The sequence below is a fragment of the Dama dama genome, chromosome 15 (genome assembly GCF_033118175.1).
Source record: "Dama dama isolate Ldn47 chromosome 15, ASM3311817v1, whole genome shotgun sequence".
Classification (NCBI taxonomy): domain Eukaryota; kingdom Metazoa; phylum Chordata; class Mammalia; order Artiodactyla; family Cervidae; genus Dama; species Dama dama.
Genome location: NC_083695.1, coordinates 9,693,968 through 9,709,393, shown reverse-complemented (window position 1 = coordinate 9,709,393; position 15,426 = coordinate 9,693,968). Strand labels below are relative to the sequence as shown.

Sequence of the window (15,426 nt, the reverse complement as noted above, 5' to 3'; positions counted from 1 at the left end):
CTGGATCTCCCGCATTGCAGGGAGATTCTTAACTGTCTGAGCCGCCAGGGAATTCCTGCATATTTAGAACGTTTACCTTAATAAGACATTGTTAATGAACCACAGAGTGTTAGAAACAAAGGGACTTCACAGACCATGGTTTCAGTAGTTCAACCATACGGGTCCCTTCCAAAACAATACTAATATTGAAAAACGCAGCTTCCTTTATGGCAGTACTTATTCATTTATATACTTGGCTGCATCAGGTCTTACTTGTGGCAGGAGGGATCTTCAGTGGCAGCATGCCAGGTCTAGTTCCCCGACCAAGGTCTCCTGTATTGGGAGTGCAGAGTCTCCCTGGACCACCAGGGAAGTCCCCTTTATGGCAGTGCTTTTGATAACCACCGACTCAGGAGATATAAAATGATCTAAAGAACTCAGTAATAGACTGAGATTCATTGTTACCTTATCACTGTGCAGGAAGCATCACAATGAACAAAGCTAGCGGAGGTGATGGAATTCCAGCTGAGCTATTTCAAATCCTACAAGATGGTGCTGTTAAAGTGTTGCCCTCAATATGCCAGACAATTTGGAAAACTCAGCAATGACCACAGGACTGGAAAGGTCAGTTTTCATTCTAATCTCAAAGAAAAGCAATGATGAAAATTCTTCAAGCTAGGCTTTAACAGTAGGTGGACTGAGAATTCCAGATGTTCAAGCTGGATTTAGAGAGGGCAGAACCAGAGATCAAATCACTAACATCCATTGAATCATAGAAAAAGCAAGGGAATTCCAGAAAAATGTCTACTTCTGCTTCACTGACTATGCTAAAGCCTTTGACCGTGTGGATCACAACAAACTGGAAAATTCTTAAAGAGATGGGAATACCAAACCACTTTACCAGTCTCCTGAGAAACCTGTATGCAAGTCAAGAAGCAACAGTTAGAACCAGACATGGAACAAGAGGCTGGTTCAAAATTGGGAAAGGAGTACATCAAGGCTGTATATTGTTATCCTGCTTATTTAACTTCCATGCAGAGTACATCATGTGAAATGCCAGGTTGGATCAATCACAAGCTGGAAACAAGATTGCTGGGGGAAATATCTACTATCTCAGATAAGCAGACAATATTCTAATGGCACAAATCAAAGAGGAACTAAGGAGCCTCTTGATGAGAATGAAAGAGGAGATTGAAAAGCTGGCTTACAACTCAGCCTTCAAGAAACTAAGGTCATGGCGTCTGGTCCCATCACTTCACAGCAAATAGGTGGAGAAAAAGTGGAAACAGTGGCAGATTCTACATTCTTGGGTTCCAAAATCACTGCAGATGGTGACTGCAGCCATGAAATTAAAAGATGCTTGCTCCTTGGAAGAAGAGCTATGGCAAACCTAAACAGAACATTAAAAAGTGAGACATCACTTTGCTGACGAAGGTCCATATAGACAAACCTATGGTTTTTCCAGTAGTCATATACAGATATGAGAGTTGGACCATAAAGAAGGCAGAGTGCCCAAGAATTGATGCTTTCAAACTGTGGTGCTAGAGAAGATTCTTGAGAGTTCTTTAACTGCAAGGAGATCAAACCAGTCAATCCTAAAGGAATCAACCCTGATCATTCATTGGAAGAACTGATGCTGAAGCTCCAAAACTTTGGCTACCTGATGCAAAGAGGACTCACTGGAAAAACTCTGATGCTGGAGAAGATTGAGGGCAGGAGGAGAAGGGGGTGACAGGATGAGATGGTTGGATGGCATCATTGATTCAATGAACATGCGTTTGAGCAAACTCTGGGAGACAGTGAAGGACAGGGAAGCCTGGCGTGCTATAGTTCGTCGGGTCACAAAGAGTCGGACACAACTTAGCGACAGAACAGCAACAATTCAAAAGTACAGCATCCTGTGTTCAGTCTACAGGATTCCTGGTGGAGATGCGAATTTAGAGAATTCTTGCAGTAATTCTAGGTACCACCCTGAGGAAGCTGCAGACTGGCAGAGGGGAGGTAACTTAAGCCCCTTAACTTCTTTTAACAAGTCAGTGGTTGATTATCTGGCCTCACTACATTGCCCTAGTAATAGTTAGGGATCTTTCCTTTCACTTTCATCTCAGGGACCCTGAGGGTCCTTCCTTTCCCTAACCAGGTAAGTCCAGACCAGGGTGTAGAAGGAGAATATTCTGACACTTCATCTGTGCTTTATTTCCATGCTTCCCTGTTCAGTTCAGTTGTTCAGCTGTGTCTGAATCTTTGCGACCCCATGGACTGCAGCACGCCAGGCTTCCCTGTCCATCACCAACACCCAGAGCTTGCTCAAACTCATGTCCATTGAGTCGGTGATGCCATCCAACCATTTCATCCTCTGTCATCCCCTTCTCCTCCTGCCCTCAATCTTTCCCAGCATCAGGGTCTTTTCCAATGTGTCATTTCTTCACATCAGGTGGCCAAAGTATTGGAGTTGCAGCCTCAGTCCTTCCAGTGAATATGTAGGACTGATCTCCTTTAGAATGGACTGGTTGGATCTCCTTGCTATCCAAGGGACTCCCAAGAGTCTTCTCCAACACCACAGTTCAAAAGCATTAATTCTTCAGAGCTCAGCTTTCTTTATGGTCCAACTCTCATACCCATACATGATTCCTGGAAAAACCATAGCTTTGACTAGATGAACATTGGCGGTAAAGTGATGTCTTTGGTTTTTAATATGCTGTCTAGGTTGGTCATAGATTTTCCTCCAAGAAGGAATTAATTTCATGACTGCAGTCACCATCTGCAGGGATTCTGCTTCCCTGTACCTAACCCTTCTCAGTCGGCCAGAGGCATCCACAATGCCTGCTTGGGAACTAGGATTATTAGAGAAGAGAAAAACAGAGGTGTTTGGCTTTTCACCTGAAAGTAGATTCTGAAAGCTCTCCTCAGAAAGGAGTTTTGGGTGCCAAACTTTTGAACTGTACAAGGGAGTCTCTCGTATATGTGCTCAGTCCTTCCGTAATGTCTGACTCTTTGCCACCCCATGGGCTGTAATCCATCAGGCTCCTGTGTCCATGGGACTCTCCAGCAAGAATACTGCCTTTTCCTACTCCAGGGGATCTTCCCGACCTAGAGATCAAACCTGGGACTCCTGCACTGACAGGCGGATTGGTTATCACTGTGCCACCTGGGAAGCCCCTCTCATTTATGAGAGGACCCCAGCGGCACCTTGAAAGAGAACAGAGGAAGGCCGGGACTGAGCTGTCTCTGGACCCCTGTGTTGAGAGAGAGGAGGTGAGCAGGACAAGAGAACCCAGGGGCGTGGGGGCCACGTGTAAGGAGCGCGGTCACACCGGGAGACCGTGTGGGGGAGCCTGTGGGCAATGTAAGGAGCGCGGTCACACCGGGAGACCGTGTGGGGGGGCCGGGGGGCCACGTGTAAGGAGTGCGGTCACACCGGGAGACCGTGTGGGGGAGCCTGTGGGCAATGTAAGGAGCGCGGTCACACCGGGAGACCGTGTGGGGGGCCGGGGGGCCATGTAAGGAGTGCGGTCACACCGGGAGACCGTGTGGGGAGCCGGGGGGCCACGTGTAAGGAGCGCGGTCACACCGGGAGACCGTGTGGGGGGGCCGGGGGGCCACGTGTAAGGAGTGCGGTCACACCGGGAGACCGTGTGGGGCAGCCGGGGGGCCACGTGTAAGGAGCGCGGTCACACCGGGAGACCGTGTGGGGGCCGGGGGGCCACGTGTAAGGAGCGCGGTCACACCGGGAGACCGTGTGGGGGGGCCGGGGGGCCACGTGTAAGGAGTGCGGTCACACCGGGAGACCGTGTGGGGGAGCCGGGGGGCCGTGTAAGGAGCGCGGTCACACCGGGAGACCGTGTGGGGGAGCCGGGGGGCCGTGTAAGGAGCGCGGTCACACCGGGAGACCGTGTGGGGGAGCCGGGGGGCCGTGTAAGGAGCGCGGTCACACCGGGAGACCGTGTGGGGGAGCCGGGGGGCCACGTGTAAGGAGCGCGGTCACACCGGGAGACCGTGTGGGGGAGCCGGGGGGCCACGTGTAAGGAGCGCGGTCACACCGGGAGACCGTGTGGGGGAGCCGGGGGGCCGTGTAAGGAGCGCGGTCACACCGGGAGACCGTGTGGGGGAGCCGGGGGGCCGTGTAAGGAGCGCGGTCACACCGGGAGACCGTGTGGGGGAGCCGGGGGGCCACGTGTAAGGAGCGCGGTCACACCGGGAGACCGTGTGGGGGAGCCGGGGGGCCGTGTAAGGAGCGCGGTCACACCGGGAGACCGTGTGGGGGGCCGGGGGGCCACGTGTAAGGAGCGCGGTCTCACCGGGAGACCGTGTGGGGGGGCCGGGGGGCCACGTGTAAGGAGCGCGGTCACACCGGGAGACCGTGTGGGGGGGCCGGGGGGCCACGTGTAAGGAGCGCGGTCACACCGGGAGACCGTGTGGGGGAGCCGGGGGGCCACGTGTAAGGAGCGCGGTCACACCGGGAGACCGTGTGGGGGAGCCGGGGGGCCACGTGTAAGGAGCGCGGTCACACCGGGAGACCGTGTGGGGGAGCCGGGGGGCCGTGTAAGGAGCGCGGTCACACCGGGAGACCGTGTGGGGGAGCCGGGGGGCCATGTAAGGAGCGCGGTCACACCGGGAGACCGTGTGGGGGGCCGGGGGGCCACATGTAAGGAGCGCGCTCACACCGGGAGACCGTGTGGGGAGCCGGGGGGCCACGTGTAAGGAGCGCGGTCACACCGGGAGACCGTGTGGGGGAGCCGGGGGGCCGTGTAAGGAGCGCGGTCACACCGGGAGACCGTGTGGGGGAGCCGGGGGGCCACGTGTAAGGACTGCGGTCACACCGGGAGACCGTGTGGGGGGCCGGGGGGCCACGTGTAAGGAGCGCGGTCACACCGGGAGACCGTGTGGGGGGGCCGGGGGGCCACGTGTAAGGAGCGCGGTCACACCGGGAGACCGTGTGGGGGCGCCGGGGGGCCACGTGTAAGGAGCGCGGTCACACCGGGAGACCGTGTGGGGGAGCCGGGGGGCCATGTAAGGAGCGCGGTCACACCGGGAGACCGTGTGGGGGAGCCGGGGGGCCACGTGTAAGGAGCGCGGTCACACCGGGAGACCGTGTGGGGGGCCGGGGGGCCACGTGTAAGGAGCGCGCTCACACCGGGAGACCGTGTGGGGGGGCCGGGGGGCCATGTAAGGAGCGCGGTCACACCGGGAGACCGTGTGGGGGGCCGGGGGGCCACGTGTAAGGAGCGCGGTCACACCGGGAGACCGTGTGGGGGGCCGGGGGGCCACGTGTAAGGAGCGCGGTCACACCGGGAGACCGTGTGGGGGAGCCGGGGGGCCGTGTAAGGAGCGCGGTCACACCGGGAGACCGTGTGGGGGAGCCGGGGGGCCATGTAAGGAGCGCGGTCACACCGGGAGACCGTGTGGGGGGCCGGGGGCCATGTAAGGAGCGCGGTCACACCGGGAGACCGTGTGGGGGAGCCGGGGGGCCACGTGTAAGGAGCGCGGTCACACCGGGAGACCGTGTGGGGGGGCCGGGGGGCCACGTGTAAGGAGCGCGGGCAACCTTCACACGTCTCAACAACCAAGGGTGCTTCCTGACTCCAGAGCAAACAAGGGGCCCCCTGCAGGCGGCTCAGGACCACGGGGCGCTGCTCGCTGTGGGAAGGGAGCTGGGAGGGGATGTCTGTGTCCCCAGGTCAAGTATGCACTCTGCGGGAGCAGGCCTTCAGGGCGAGCAACTGATTTCCCCATCGAGGAGGCTATCTTGTGAGACTGATGCATGCAGGCATCCCAGAGTTTCCGGAAAACCTGAGTCCTACAGGTGGAGTTTGCTGGGAGTCACATCTCCTGGCTCCAGGGGTGAGGCGGGGGAAGTGGGAGAGACCAGCCTGGGAAACGGGGCCCCAGGATGGTTGGGCAGGCTGGGGGTGATCAGACGCAAGGAAGAAGGACCCACAGAAACCATCAGCGGTTTGTAAAACTCAAGAGACAATCCTGGGGGCCTCCCTGGTGGCTCAGTGGTAAAGAATCCACCTGCCGATGCAGGAGACACGGGTTCGACCCCTGAGCTGGGGGATCCCACACGCCACAGAGCAACTAAGCCTGTGCACCCCCAATGACTGAGCCTGTGCGGTAGAGTCTAGGAGCCACAACCACTGACGCCCCCTCCACTGCCTGCCTCTTCCACTCTGCATCCCGCACACTGGGAAGGTGCAGTGAGGAAACATCAGCAGAACAGAGTGAGGACTGTGAGAGAGAGAGAGAGAGAAGCCCCACTAGGGGCACGTTTCACAATGAAAACCAGAGGGAGCCCAGGCTGGACGGGGCCCTGGGCCAATCTGTGGGCGGCTTAGGTGAGTTGCCATGGTTACCGTGAAGCCTGACCTGGGGCCACCAGAGCTTAGGGGGTGAATAGAGGGTGACCGGGAGGTTCTGCAAAAACAGGAAACAGAGACTCACCCTTTGGGAGAGACACGTTCTCACTGAAGGCTAATAAACTGTCATCCCCAACGTCAGCGAGTGGGGAGAGGTGGCGTGAGCAGCCTCGGATCAAACCCACCACATCAGGGGGACCAAGGAATTGTAAACAAGGAGCAGGGCTGCAACCGCTCCATCGGCAGAGAATGAGTCACCCAGGGAAGCGGGTGGTGGCGGTTCGCTGTGGCTTCGAAGAGACAGGCGGGCTGAGCAGGCTCAGGCACTGCTGGGCAGTGAGGCGGGGCCCTCCTAAGCGACATGAGAACTTGCAGTAGAAAGAGCATGTACTCTCCAGAATCACTGTTGTTTTGTCCCAAACTGTGCATCTGTTCTCTGAAGCCTCACTACTTGGTTTCCCTTCTACCCTCCAGGTGGGCAGTCTCACCCACCACTGTTATCACCCGGGTACCAGTGGCTGTGGTTCCACCTGCAGCCAGACTTCTGCTCCCCTGGAGGGCAGCTCTCCCCACCCTCCATCTCCTACTTACTCCTCACAGCAGGCACAGAGCGCCGCGGCTGGGCCCTGCTAAATCCTGCATCTGCTGAGCACCTGCCCCGGGCCGCTCCTCCCAGAGAACACGCTTCCATCTGCCACTCACGAGTCTTCATCCCCTGGCTCCGCTCTGCCTTCTCCCCTCTTGCTGCACTCCTTGCTGCACTCTCCTAACTCTGAGCCTCCACACAGGCTGGTCCCTCTTGCTTAGAAAGCCCTTTCTCCTTTGTCTGCATTGAAAACTGTGACTCAGCTTTCCAGGGCCAGTTTAAGAGCCAAGCTCGTGGTCAGGTTCTTGCTGCACCCGCCGCTCCCTGGAAGAAGTGATGCTCCCAGCTTCACTGCTCCCACGGCACTTTAAATGGGGCCGTCAGAGTGTTAACCTGGGGTGGGTGAGCTGTTTACACACACGTATTTCCCTCTAGATTATGAGTTCTTTGAAGGGCATGACTATGTCTTATTCATCTTTAAATTGCTAGCGCCCAGAATACCTAGTGCATGAACTCAACTGCTTGTCACACGTTCAGTAAATGAACATCTTTAAAAAAAAAAAAAAGACTATTTGTCTATTTATTTGGCTGTACCGGGTCTTAGTTGTGGCATGCATTATCTTTAGTCGTGGCATGAGGGATCTAGCTTCCTGACCAGGGATCGAACCCAGGGCCCACTGCATTGGGAGCGTGGAGTCGTAGCCACTGGACCACTAGGGAAGTCCTTAATAAAGAAACATCATGAGAGTGTATGATTTATGAATAAGGTCCTACTGTATAGCACAGGGAACTATATTCTATATCCTATGAAAAACTATAATGGAAAAGAATATGAAAAAGAATATATATATATGCATATACGTACAACTGAGTTACTTTGCTGCACAGCAGAAATTGACACAATATTGTAAATCAACTATGCTTCAATATAACATAAAATAAAATTGGAAGAAAAAGGTCACATTTTTAAAGAGTTCCCTCCAGTGGAAAAAAAAATGTACGGTTTACATACAGTCTATTAGCCATACATCCACCACTTTGAGCAAAATATATGCATTGAGAAAGTCCTTTCCTGGTGTCCAGCAATCTGGATGAATGTAGTTTTCAGCAGGAAAGCTCAGGAAAAGCAGAGAAAGGCCAGCCACCCTGGGAAGGCTGGTCACAGTGAGGATCAGTAGACTCCGTGGGGACAAATCCCCTCACCAGGAAAATGTGTCTGGGTCCAGGCCAACAATCAACTTATTTCAGACACTGTTCACTAAAACAGGTTCCAGCACAAGGAGAGAAGCTGGGGAGTTCAGAGGAGTCTGACCCCGTAGAGAGCACAGTGGACCTGGGGGCTGGACAGGACACAGTGGTCTCTGATGTCCTCTTAACAGGTCTAAGGGTGTGGAGACACAGCTGTGGTCACACACACTGCACATGGATGGAGAAGCACAGAAAAGTTTGTGGGAAACAGCCAGAAAAAGGCACAGTTCGACAAGACCAACCAAGTGGATAAGAATGGAGCTGAAACATCAAACCCCAACTGCAAGGAAGATGAGGTGAAGCCCCTCAGAGACACAGGTGGGGTGATAGGGTCATCTGGGAACCCAAAGTCTAAGTCAGCAGAAGACTCCGGTGATCCTGTCCTGTCGGATAAAGTTCAGCTGCAGAAGAAAACACAGGAGGCTGATGAAGGCCGGTTATGTGTCTGCACCTCACCCAGTTATAGAAAGAATCTGGAGGCTGATGTCACTGTCAGCATCCCTCTATTATTTCCCTTGAGGTTCAATGCTTTGGAAATCTCCACTCAAGTTCCATCAGCCTTTCCTGGCCACAAAGCCATTAAAACTCCGGAAGCCTGACTGTTTTTACATCTCTGCAACATTTGCTTCCCCATCAAACATACACGGACACACTTCAGTAATCCGTCTCCTTAACCAGGACACAACCCTCCTTCATCCGCATGGCCCCACAGGTGTCAGGGGCTAAATGAGCATCTACTGACCACGGAAGCCCCTGGGTTGTAAGTACAATCAACTGGGGCACAGAGAAAACAGAATTTTCCCAAGACTGATGAACAGAAACTAAAAGCAAAGACAGGTTAGTCATGCTGGTTTAGGATGCTACACTGGCTTTGGGCTTCAGACTTTGCTGAGGAAAGGTTCTGCTAGAAATTCTGAGGCAGATCAGAATGTTATTGTTGTTTAGTTGCCCAGTCGTGTCTGACTCTTTTGTGACCCCGTGGACTATAGCCCGCCAGGCTGCTCTGTCCATGGGATTCTCCAGGCAAGAACACTGGGGTGGGTTGCCATGCCCTCCTCCAAGGGATCTTGCCGGCCTAGGGATAGAATCCAAGTCTCCTGCACTGGCAGGTGAATTCTTTATCACTGAGCCAACTGGGCAGCCTGGGATCAGAATATACCATCCCCAAAGATGCCACCTTGGTATAAGGATTATTTTGAGCTAAAGGCAGCAGCATGCAGGAGGAACTCTCTGGCCTGCCCCTCTCTACCTAAAACCAGGACATAAATTGCCTTTTGTGAAGGTGTTTCCACACTCCCATCACCCAGGAGAAGGAAAACAACCAGTATTACCGAAGAAAGACATCACCAAGGCGGGCCTACACAAGTAGACCTCACTAAAATAACACTTATCTGTCATTAACTTTTGTCACACACATACCCACCCCAAATTTACCACCCCTAGAAGCTCAACCCCCACCCCCACCTTTGTTATGTCATTTTCCCACAATTCACCTCCCTTTGTTAAAAGGGTGTATGTGCTCTGAAGTGTACTCTTCGGGTTTTTCTTCTTCCCTGCAAAGGGCCTGTGTACATGTGTAATAAACCCTCCCCCTGTTAATCTAGCTCTATTCCCCTGTTATTTTCATCTGTCAGCAGTTTAATTGCAGGCCCCAGGTACAGAACATAAGAGGGAAGAGAAAAAGTATCCCCCCTCTCCTACATCTCCATAAAAGGTATACATAGCAGGTATTCCAGAGCAACAGGACAGATGCCTGTCCTGGGAAAACACTCCAGAGGACACCAAGTCTTGGGTATGCCTGGACCTTCATACAGATAAGATGGGAGGGTGGAGGCCACTGTGAGAGTGGGATCCACAGATAAAAAGGGGGTCCCTCCAGGATGTGAGGGTCCTGACACCACCCACTGTCTGCCATCCTGGTCTTTGCCCCTCCAACAGTGTCGACTTGAGTCACAGAGGCTGAGGGGCCATCATGGAAAATAACCTACTTGTAACAAACTGCCCTCAGCAACTTCCACACTTGCTTTCCACCCTTCTCGATACTCCCGTGCCTCCTTCCTTCCTGTTTTCTGATTCCAGTTCTCCTACTTGAATCTTTATATTCATATATTGCTTTGGCAAAAATCTCTTGATTTTACAAATTTGTGTGATGAAACATGGGAAGAAGTAACTACAATTGAATCCGGGAGTTACAGAGGGCACATTTATTTTTCATGTTAATGCCTTTTGCTGTAGCTGTAAAGGTGTTCTAATGAGAATTTTGGAAAGAATTTAAAATGTTTTCCTTCTTCCACTGCTATGGCCCTGCTCCTCTTCCTTTGGTGGTGACCCTGGGGAGGGGTTGAAGAGAAGGCCCCACAACTGTGAGGCATGAGAGCCAGGAGGCGGCCGAGGACTAAGGAGAAGAGCAGAAAGCACGGTTCCTGCCACTCACTGGATGGAGGGCTACTGCTCTGCGTTGTGCCTGCCTTTGATGGGGCAGAGAGAATAACCTGGGCCCCAGAGGGATGTTTAAAGCATTACTTCTATCGTCTGTCTCTTCTATCTACTTCTTCAGCCTCACAGCACAAGTCCCATTCAGTTCAGTTGCTCAATCGTCTCTGATTCTTTGTGACCCCATGGACTACAGCATGCCAGGCTTTCCTGTCCATCATCAACTCCCAGAGCTTGCTCAAACTCATGTCCATCGAATCAGTGATGCCATCCAACCATCTCATCCTCTGTTCTCCCCTTCTTCTCTTGTCCTCAATCTTTCCCAGCATCGGGGTCTTTTTCTAATGAGTCAGTTCTTTGCATTAGGTAGCCAAAGTATTGGAGCTTCAACTTCAGTCCTTCCAATGAATATTCAGGACTGATTTCCTTTAGGATTGACTGGTTTGATCTTGCAGTCCAAGGGACTCCCAAGAGTCTTCTCTAATACCACTGTTCAAAAGTATCAATCCTTTGGAAGAAAGATACCCTGGAGAAGGAAATGGCAATCCACTCCAGTATTCTTGCCTGGAGAATTCCACGGACAGAGGAGCCTGGTAGGTTACAGAGTTGCAAAGAGTCTGACCTGACTGAGTACATGCGTGTATGCACACACACACATAGATTGGTATATGCACTTCCTTGGTTAGTTTAAAAAGTCACCATCACCCACAAAAAGCCGGTCAGAATACTCCTGGATAAAAAGGACATTAAGGGCACACCATTGTTGTTTTGCCTAAAGAGAAACCTTTAACCTGAAATTAGAAGATGACTGCTTCTTGGCAGGAAAGCTCTGACAAACCTAGATAGTGTATTAAAGAGCAAAGATACCACTTTGTCGACAGAGGTCCCTATAGCCAAAGCTATGGTCTCTCCAGTAGTCACGTATGGATGTGAGAGCTGGACCATAAAGATCTGAGTGCCGAAGAAGTGATGCTTTCAAACTGTGGTGCTCGAGAAGACTCTTGAGAGTCCCTGGACTGCAAGGAGATCAACCATGAATTCATTGAAAGGACCGATGCTGAAGCTCAAGCTCCAATACTTTGGACACCTGATGTGAACAGCTGACTCATTGGAAAAGACCCTGATGCTGGGAAAGACTGAAGGTAGAAGGAGAAGAGGGCGCAGAGGATGAGATGGTTGGATGGCATCACTGATTCAATGGACACGAACTTGGGGCAAACTCCGGGAGATGCTAAGGGACAGGGAAGACTGGCATGCTGCGGTCCATGGGGTGGTGAAGAGTCAGACATGGCTTGGCAACTGAACAACACAAAGAGAAACCTTGCAGGTGTGCTGTGAGGATTAAATGAGATCATCCACATGATGGGCCCAGAGGAAGCCCGGTCGTTCCTCCACCCGGCTGCCCCATGCTCCCTCTGCTGTCTGGTCCTCCCAGGTTGGGGCACTGGTGACTTGCAGACACCTGGGAAAATCAGGGCTTTGAGCATAGAGTAGCCTGATCACACTCCTCACTTCTCCTTGGACACCCAGGGCCCATTCCTCAAGCATCATATCCTCAACACACCCACCCTCCCCATCCTCACAGGACCCGCCATTTTGTTTGTCAATTTCCACCAGGAAGACTGACTGCATCCCAGCTGCTACCTGACACAACAAAGGCACCTGGACAATTAAAGTGACTTGGAATGCTCCAGCTAGCTTGTTGGATAATCTCTTTTCAAGTACCCATTGTTTCCCTGTGTAATATTTTCTTTTCTTCCAGCAGTACTCCTTGCTTCTACTTTCTTCCCTAAATGGAAACTCCATTTGCAACATCTTCACTTCTGATCATTTAAAAAGATAGTTCGTTTATTCTTCATATGGCTTTAACCAGCAACTTAAGACTTTTCAGTTGTTATTGTTTAGTTGCTAAGTAATGACTGACTCTTTGAGACCCCATGGACTGTAGCCCGCCAGGCTCTTCTGTCCACGGGATTTCCCAAGCAAGAATACAGGAGTGGGTTGCCATTGCCTTCGCCAGGGGATCTTCCCGACCCAGAGACTGAACCTGAGTATCCTGTATTGGCAGGCAGATGCTTTACCACTCAGCTATCAGGGAAGCTCCAAGAACTTTCAGTAGCATCACGCTAATTTCTACACTATAACTGATTTCACTGTTTTTCTTTTCTGACACTCATTCAGCTTCTCCTGACTTCCAGTTAAAATTCTTTTGCTGGTTATTGTTGAAAGGATTTTTTTGGTAGTATTTTTGGTGTATGAAAGAAGTTAAATTTCAGCTTCTGGTTTAAGAATACTGAGCAATCTCTCTACCTGAGAGTAACAAGAGGCTTACCTAATAAGCCTCTTGATGTCTGAATATGTCTAGAGTGGAAAAAAATTAAAAATGGAGAAAATGTGCAAGGTTAGATACTAGTAAATTCTCATAAAAGTGTTCTGAGAACGAATCAGGTAATATCTTAAAGACAATTCAAAATTCCATTAAGAAAAAAGGGCAATCTACTAGCACGTAATGCATTATAAGGTAGTCTCCCTTCTTCAGCTAGAACAAAAATGAGACAAAGTAAGAAAAATGTGACAGTGAAATGTGGCTAAAAATAAATGAGAATGATCTGTCTAGTAGACTTCAGTCTTTTCTCAGCCATTTGGCTGCATTCCTCAGTAAGCAGTAGTTATGTGGTGAGTCAGTGTGTGTGTGTGTGTGTGTGTGTGTGAGAGAGAGAGAGAGAGAGAGAGAGAGAGACATCACACACAATCACTCCTAAGCCCAACCTCATCCTCCAGAGACAGCTGTCAGGCACTTGCTTCCTGGGAACCCGGGGAACAAGAGGACAGGGTCCAGTTCTCACCATTTCAAAGAATGTAGCAAGATCTGGGGGGGCACCATGAATTGTCATTTTGGCTATGAAAACTGTAAAATGAATATAAGGAAAAGCTTATTCCTTGTTTCTCCACCACTGCCTTGCATGAGATGTGTGAAAGGCAATTGTCCGGCCAATCACGGCACTACTGGGAATGACCCTTCTGCAGTGCTTTTTTCTCAGCTGGCCAAACACCTTCCAGGGGCTTTCCCTGAGCAACTGGATGTTAAGGAGGCTGAGGATTGGAGCCATGTGTGGGTGGAGGAGAAAACAGGAAGCTCATTGTCCTAAATAGTCATTTCAGCCCAATAACTCAACGTGAGGCTACTCATTAACTAGGGAAGCACCACAATAAGCCTTGTATTTACATGAACTAGTTATGGCGTGTGATATCCATGTCTCATCACAACTGATAACTCAGCCAACCCCACACTTCAAATATAATTGCCAGTTTACAATGTACCCTGTCTTGTTTCTCAGGACTGAAACAGGTTTTCCATTTATCACCTCGGTTGCTCCCACAGTAGTCTGCAGGGAACAGGGCCAGATCAGAAGGTGGCTGCCTCCCTTCCCCCACCCCATCCAAAAATCAGGCAAAGGATTTCCCCAGAGAATCGAAGCCAGCCAAAGAGCCCCAGTCCCATCCCTGCCTCTCTGAGATGTCTGCCACTGAATTTTCTATGAGAAGGAGGCACCACCAGTGAGGGCTCATGAGCAGATGCTAAGACTGGCACGTTTTAATGCGAAACCAGCGCAGCCCAGCAGGCCCTTCGCTCCGACTGAACCGGCCAGCCCCCTGCCAGCCTTTGACAGTCCTGGGAGGCGACAGAAAGGGAAGAAAACGGGTGTCGGTGGGGAGCTGGGGAGAGGGTGGGAGAACGCGTGTCCATGATCCACTTTTTCGCTTGATGAAACTTTAACATTTTTGCATTTCTGAGCATCCTAGCCCAGGACACACAGAAATAAGCAAGTCCTCCTTATTTTTAAATTACCAAGTCTTCTCCAGTCACACCTCTGTCCGCTGCCCCATCCCATCCTTTTGTTATTATTCCCAAGGTAATTTAAAACCGTAAACCAACCCCCCCCCCCCCCCGCCCCCCAACGCTGCCGGTTTGCGCGCGGCAAGCGCAGCCCATTTCAGCACCAGACTGGAGGACAGACGCCATAAGGGGCCCGGTGGTCCATTGACGCCGCCGGAACTGCTCCCAAAGCAGGTGTCCCGGTGATGAGGAATCAAGAGGGCTTCTTCGGGCCCAAAGAAATGTCCCCCAATAAAATAACCAACTAGCCACTCCATCTCTTCCGCTACTACTGGCCCCTCCACTTCTTCAATGGGGGACGTCCCTGCCATGACCCACTTACGGAAACAGGGTCCCCAGGAGCTTCCCCTGCTTCAAGCCGGACAAATGGGGCGACCGCGACCCCCAGGAGACCCCTTCAACGTTCCGAGTTGTCTGTCCAAACCTGCGCTCGGGTTTCCCAAGGGCTTTGCGGCCAGTCCCGGATTCGAGGAGCCCCCGCCGGGCCGCGGATACCCACCTGGGCCGGTGCCGCGAGGGTCGGGCTCGGCGTGAGCGGCCGATTATCACAGGTGTCGTTTCGCGAGCTTCCCCCGACAGCTGCGGGACGACGCAGGCACCAGACCCGTCTCTCCAGTTCCAGAGACGGTCCAGCTCGAGTTTCCCTTTTGTCTCCGGCTCGCCCCGAGCTCACAGGGGCAAGGGCTGTGCCAGCCGTTCCCCACCGACACGCCCCGACCGACCCGCCGGCGGGCGCCCACTTACCCCGGCCGAGGGCGCCGCTCACGCTCGGGCTTTGTCTCCGGGGCGGTGCTCGCGGGGGGCAGCCAGACCGAGTGGCATCGCCCCTCAAGCCCGGCGCCGGCTCCGCTCCGGGACTCCCGCACCTCGATACAGACCCGCTAGCGGTGGAAACGCGCGCCCCGCGCCGCCCCTCCTCCGCCCGC

The 15,426-nt window shown here is 52.6% G+C and overlaps 1 protein-coding gene across 5 annotated transcripts in view; it reads right to left on the bottom strand.

The window, feature by feature from the left end:
• GNG4 (G protein subunit gamma 4) overlaps nt 1–15,426 on the bottom strand; it is a 67,725-nt gene extending 52,299 nt beyond the window's left edge. For 2 of the 5 annotated variants that reach the window (XM_061161433.1, XM_061161435.1), the window contains exon 1: nt 15,245–15,426. The gene's annotated coding sequence lies outside the window, so the exon portion shown is untranslated. Of the gene's footprint in view, nt 1–14,999; nt 15,224–15,244 lie in introns of those variants that run through there. The other 3 variants (XM_061161434.1, XM_061161436.1, XM_061161437.1) reach the window with 2 other exon arrangements.